Raw genomic sequence first — 6,933 nt, forward strand, 5'->3', positions numbered from 1 at the left:
CATTTTGTTTTTGGGTGCTTTGTATCCACTCTTTTTTTGTCCCTCTTTCACGACCCCGAAATTTTCCTCGAAAAAAGGTTACCTCTTTGATTAGGAAAGGCATATAATTAGAAACTACCTAAAATTGGTTTTTTATAAAATAACTATCGTATTGGAATTTTCTAAGTACATCTAATCTTAAAAAAATGGAATTTCAATAATGTTATAATGTACATAATGTTATACAGTTATTTTTCTTTACTATTTTGCATTTTATAAATCACTAGCTTAGAAACCCAGCTTTGCCTGTAGATCTAAAATGTTTCAAACCTAACTAAGAAGTTCTTTCGAGTTCCCAAATCAAAATTTGAGGCAAATCGGTCAAGCGGTCAAGGACACACACTCAAACAAACAAACATTCAAAGTTAACTCGTAAGAACTTATGTTGTTGAGCGTACTGAATTGTGTGGTATAATACCTGCAGGTTGGGTTGAGGAAGTATATTTTTGAAGATGATTCTAGAAAATAATTGTCTAGGCTAGGACTTGACAACAGGCATAAAACGGTATTACAGGAACAACATTTTTTAGAAGAATATCTCATTTTTTCTTGATTCGACCAAGGTGAAAGCTGGTACCATTGTAAATTGGACACGCCGTTTTTAGCGGAGGGTCTCCAATCCCTTTAACGGAGGGTGTCCAATACCTTTAAAAAACTCAGAAATCTGTAATTAAGAGTAACCTGCACCCTTCTCTCCAGTATTATCCTATAGTATAAATTCAAGATAAAATAGGTTTATTCTTTGAAATACCATTTTGGCAGAATTTCCTGTTTTTCGTAAATTATTCAAAATTACAAAACTTGGTGTTTTGAGGTTTCTTTAAGAATCCTGACAAACACACAAACAATTCCTAAAATTACAAAAATATAAATTTTAAACGATGTTTTATAAATCTACTTTATATGTTGTTTTATAAATGGTTAACAACAACCCCCCCAAAAAATACTTTTATGACAAACTGAAAGTCTTAAATATGCCGATCTGAAGGTTAAATTTGGCATTGGTTAGCTAACTTATGATTTGGAAAAGATTAAGCAAGAAACAGCTGCTGGGAACCTTGAATGTAAAAAGAATAAACAAGAAACAGCTGCTGGGAACCTTAAATGGAAAAAGAATAAACAAGAAACAGCTGCTGGGAACCTTGAATGTAAAAAGAATAAACAAGAAACAGCTGCTGGGAAAAAAGAATAAACAAGAAACAGCTGCTGGGAACCTTGAATGTAAAAAGAATAAACAAGAAACAGCTGCTGGGAACCTTAAATGGAAAAGAATAAACAAGAAACAGCTTCTGGGAACCTTGAATGGAAAAAGAAAAACAAGATACAGCTGCTGGGAACCTTGAATGGAAAAGAAAAAACAAGAAACAGCTGCTGGGAACCTTGAATGGAAAAATAAAAACAAGATACAGCTGCTGGGAACCTTGAAAGGAAAAAAACATAACTAGTTTCTTCAACGTCGTCTTTCAAACCTCATTCTTTGAAGATAATCCTGTACCTTCTGTAATTTGCTTAAACAAAAACTATGCTTTTACATATGTTTCATTACTTAATTCAAATTTCAGACACTGTACAAAAATATACATATATTTCTACATTGTACAGTGAGTCCAAGAAAACATGGCCATTTGTAGACGCCTTTAAGTACAGGGTGTCCCACGAAACATGACAGTTGGTGAATAGTTTAAAATGTCTTCTTAAATAATAAATTATTTAACACCAAAGAAAATGATAAACAAAATATTCAATGGCAGTCATATTATAGCTAACTTGGATTTCAAAGTTAAACATATTTGTGTAAAAGATTTTTTAAAACTAAATAAACTGCAAAAAAATCTTTATTGTCTAATACAATAAATTTAAAAAGACATTCAAAACTATTCTCCAACAGTCATTTTCATGGGACACCCTGTATGTCCATAATAAAAAAATATCAGGAGCAGGTTTAATTTCGGTATGTTTCACGCATATTCAGTATCGATCTTTATACTTGTCATTACACACTGAACCAGACTGAAGGAGAAATGTATTCGATATTACTGATACAACTTTGGGACCTCATAGATCCTCTAGTTTCGATTTTATGCACAAGTAAGACAGCTGATCAAATTAATCCGGTTACAAACTAAAAATTCTATTTTTTTGTTCTTCTCATTGGTTCTTCAATAAAAGGAATTATGATTGAAAACAGATAAGAGTTAAATTTACGTGCAATTCGCTTTAGTTTCACGTGATCTGTATACATAAAATAGTTTAGTTTCACGTGATCTGTATATATAAAATAGTTTAGTTTCACGTGATCTGTATATATAAAATGCATAAACTGCTTGATTCAATGTACGCAGATTTAGAAACAAGAGATTTATCTCTGCTAAGCGGAGGCAAACGGTGGACGCATCTTTTCAGGGATGAATTAAAATTTGTAATTTTACCATAGATGATAATCAGCACAAAATTTTCCATCGGAGGGTTGGTAATTAACACTCAAGACAATCATCATCCCATCTGAGAGATGCTATTATTAAATAGGACTCCAGTAGAGTAATAACTTTTGAATTATAATTTCCAATCACTCCACTGAAAATAGTTTCCCTCCGTTGGCCTCCGCTATGACAGAGGAGTTGGATATGCTACACAACCTTGGCATATTAGCATTGTAATTTACACTGAAGACACTTGCAATTCCATAGGAGGGATGTTTTTTAACATTCAAGACACTTTATCATTCTATCGGAGGGATGTTTTTTAACATTCGAGACACTTATCATTCTATCGGAGGGATGTTTTTTAACATTCGAGACACTTATCATTCTATCGGAGGGATGGTTTTTAACATTCAAGACACTTTATAATTCTATCGGAGGGATGTTTTTTAACATTCAAGACACTTATCATTCTATCGGAGGGATGTTTTTTAACATTCAAGACACTTTATCATTCTATCGTAGGGATGGTTTTTAACATTCAAGACACTTTATCATTCTATCGGAGGGATGTTTTTTAACATTCAAGACACTTATCATTCTATCAGAGGGATGTTTTTTAACATTCAAGACACTATATCATTCTATCGGAGGGATTGTTTTTAACATTCAAGACACTTATCATTCTATCAGAGGGATGATTTTTAACATTCAAGACACTTTATCATTCTATCGGAGGGATGGTTTTTAACATTCAAGACACTTATCATTCTATCGGAGGGATGGTTTTTAACATTCAAGACACTATATAATTCTATCGGAGGGATGGTTTTTAACATTCAAGACACTTATCATTCTATCGGAGGGATGGTTTTTAACATTCAAGACACTTATCATTCTATCGGAGGGATGGTTTTTAACATTCAAGACATTTATCATTGTATCGGAGGGATGGTAATCATTTAATATTAGGGTTAGTAAGTATACACTTAATAGACTTATCTTTAAATCAGAAGGCCGTATGGTATTGACACCATGAATAAGAAACTAATTACACTCTTCCAAAAGAATAATAGCTTTTGAATTATAATTTAAAATTCCTCTGCACTGAAAATGATTTTCCCCGTTGGCCTCCGCTACGACGGAGGGAGTAGGATATGCTACACAAACGCTTCCTATTATCATTTATGGGCATGGCAATTTTGCAATTATTGGTGATTGTGATGACAAGGATATTTTGTAAGAATGCGGAAAACAGAGATGTGCCCAAAATCTGTAAACTAGGTAAGCGGATGCTAAAATCTTAAATGAGCTAATTTCAACGTAAAATATATTTCAGTAAAAGATTTTTTATACAAAATAAACTACAAAAAGTCTTTAATACCTAATACAGTATATGGAGTAAGACATTCAAAACTATTCTCCAACTGTCATGTTTCGTGGGACACCCTGTACAATTACAACAACTGTAACCTTTACATGATATATTGAAGGTTTTTTTCAGAAGGGAAAATTGTAAGATATATTGAAATATGTATTGATAGATTTATTGAAGTAGAGTCCAATTATCCCATATATTTTTATTTTCAACTTCGTTGCCTAAACTATTGGGCCGTTACATATACTAAAATCTAGCTATCTTTTCTTTCAGGGGCATAAATAGACTTAACTACGCCCTGAAAGCCATGCTTAGCAAAGTCCCACGCTTTCCATAATAATATTATCTGTTAAGAAAAAATGATTTTCTTATCTTATCAGGGGATTTTAGTTTGAGAAAGTCTAATTTTTTAAATTCTGACCACTGGATTTTAACATATTAAATTGTTATTATTAATATAAATATAAAGTTGTATTCTCTGTTTGTTTGTCCGATCATAACTCAGGAACCCCTTGACCAATTTGCCACAAATTTTGATTTAGAAACTCGGGAGGGAATGTTCTAAGCTTGGTTTTGAGATTCTTAGCTGAGTGGGTAGGTACTTTTATAGCAAAAATTTAGATTCCCGGTATAATCTACCAAGTGCGGGATAAGTAGCTAGTAATATATAGAACGTGTTATCATGTAGGAGTACTATGTATTTACAAAGAAGAGAAACTGAAAATATCCGGAAGAATCCAGATTTGGAGGTTCTTTTCTAACTAACCTTAGATATATAATATACACGTTGTTAATGTTGTGTTTGATTTAAGATGAACCGTAACCATGGCCTAGGGCCGGTTGGAAAGTTGTATTCTCTGTTTGTTTTTCCGATCATAACTCAGGAACCCCTTGACCAATTTGCCTCAAATTTTGATTTAGAAACTCGGGAGGGAATGTTCTTAGCTTGGTTTTGAGATTCTAAGCTGAGTGGGTATAGGTACTTTTATAGCAAAGATTTAGATTCCCGGTATAATCTACCGAGTGCGGGATAAGTAGCTAGTAATATATAGAACGTGTTATCCTGTAGGAGTACTATGTATTTACAAGAGAAACTGAAAATATCTGGAAGAATCCAGATTTGGAAGTTCTTTTCTAACTAACCTTAGATATATAATATACACGTTATTAATTCTAGGTAATTAAGAACAGTTGTGTGTGATTTAAGATGAACCGTAACCATGGCCTAGGGCCGGTTGGAGAAAAGGGTAGCCCTTTTAAAAGGGCAAATTTTCTTTCTTATCTATCTATCTAATTTACTTAACTATCTAGAATTTTGAGCTAAAAATCTGCTATTGTCGACGAACTCGACTTTTCGGCCAATTTCAACGATTTTCTAAAAATATTATTATTTTGTCCTGATTTGCAATTTTTAAGAAAGAGAAACTTTAACCCTGTCGCTAATTCTACAAGTGTATTAAACAATTTTTGAAAACGAATTTTTTATTTTATTTTCTAGTCTCCGGATCCGGATCCAACTTGAAATGAATAAATGTAAATATCTAAATATACGCTTGTTAAATAGTTTTATACAAACTGGCTGAAGATTGGGATAAAGAAAACTAGAAAAAACTGGTAATGCATCATTTTTACTCCTTATTTGTAAAAAAAATAAAGCTGGAGGGGGGAGGGGGGGTCGACTTACTAACTAAACTTAATGAAGCGATTTTCCGTTAATTCTTGATATTTTTGAATTGGCAAATTTTAGAAACCAGACCCAGCACTCCGACATTTTGTTATTTAATTCCAATTTCTAACAATTATACTTTCTCGAAAAATCTAGTAAATGTCTATATATTAATTTGGCTTGTCTGTCTGTTTGTTTGTATCCAATAAACGTCAAAACAGCTGAACCGATCGGGCCCAAATTTTGTGTGGGACATCACGTGACCACAGGAAAGGTTTATGAATGATAAGTGTAAACAAAAAGAACATTTTCACAATTTAAATAGGAGATGGGCGCGAAGCGCCCTAAAAGCCTAGTATAAATTATAATTATAAACCAAAATAGTGAAATATTATCTTTTTCTTGTACGAATAAATTTTTCAATCTATAGATGTAATTTGCTTGTCTGTCTGTTTATATCCAAAACGGCTGAACCGATCGGGCCCAAATTTTTTATGGAACCTCGCGTGACGGTTTATGGAGGAGAGGAAGACCAGCCACAACATTTTCTCGTCCGAGCCACATTCAACTCGGAATCCTCGTCTTTCGAGTTTTATGTGTTTTTAAGTTTCCATTTTTCGAAGATAAACTATTTTTTTAAATCTGGCCAGTGGCCACGTTACGGCATAAAATCATGTTGGAATATTCAAACCCATAAGAATAATATCAAACTTTATTTAGGTAAAGTTTCTGCCTCAATAATGGCTAAAACTTCGCGATATAACATAAATTGCAAAACATTTGGCATACCGCTGTCTACAATTTTTCACATAGAACCAACCGAATTAACAAAAAGATTAAAGTTCTATGAACTCGTAATTATTTGCGGCATTCTACACCAGGAATATCTGAAAATGCGCGTAAAAAAGGTGAACATTTTTAAGGACATTAAACTTCAAAACTTTAATTCAATTTTAACTTTTTTTTCGATTCACAAAAATTCAATATTTCATTTATTCCCTAGCGAGGCCCAATTCTTAAAAATTATTTTATCTGGGAGGATTAAACACTTCAAAAAAAATAATATTAAAGGACGAGGGTTTCAAGGTGGTTGGCCTCGGCCGTCCTCCCTTTGTTTATGAATGATCGAATTTTCAAAAAATTGCTTCTAAACAAAATTCGATTTTTGAAAATTTTCAAAATCCACCAGGTTTTATTATATAAAATCCGCGAAATTTTGTTTTACAGCGATACAAAGAGATTATGTTCACAATTGAAATAGAAGATGGGCGCGAAGGGCAGTAAAAGCCTAGCACCTTATACAACACTCTTAGAAGAAAATACAACGTGATTAACAAGCCGCTTAAAATTAAGAGAAAAGGATTTTTGAAAATATTTTATTGAAAATTATTCATTATACAGAGGACAACTTTTAATTCCATTTTTATTAC

Source organism: Eurytemora carolleeae, unplaced genomic scaffold (assembly GCF_000591075.1).
Source record: "Eurytemora carolleeae unplaced genomic scaffold, Eaff_2.0 scaffold315, whole genome shotgun sequence".
In the NCBI taxonomy this organism is placed as follows: domain Eukaryota; kingdom Metazoa; phylum Arthropoda; class Copepoda; order Calanoida; family Temoridae; genus Eurytemora; species Eurytemora carolleeae.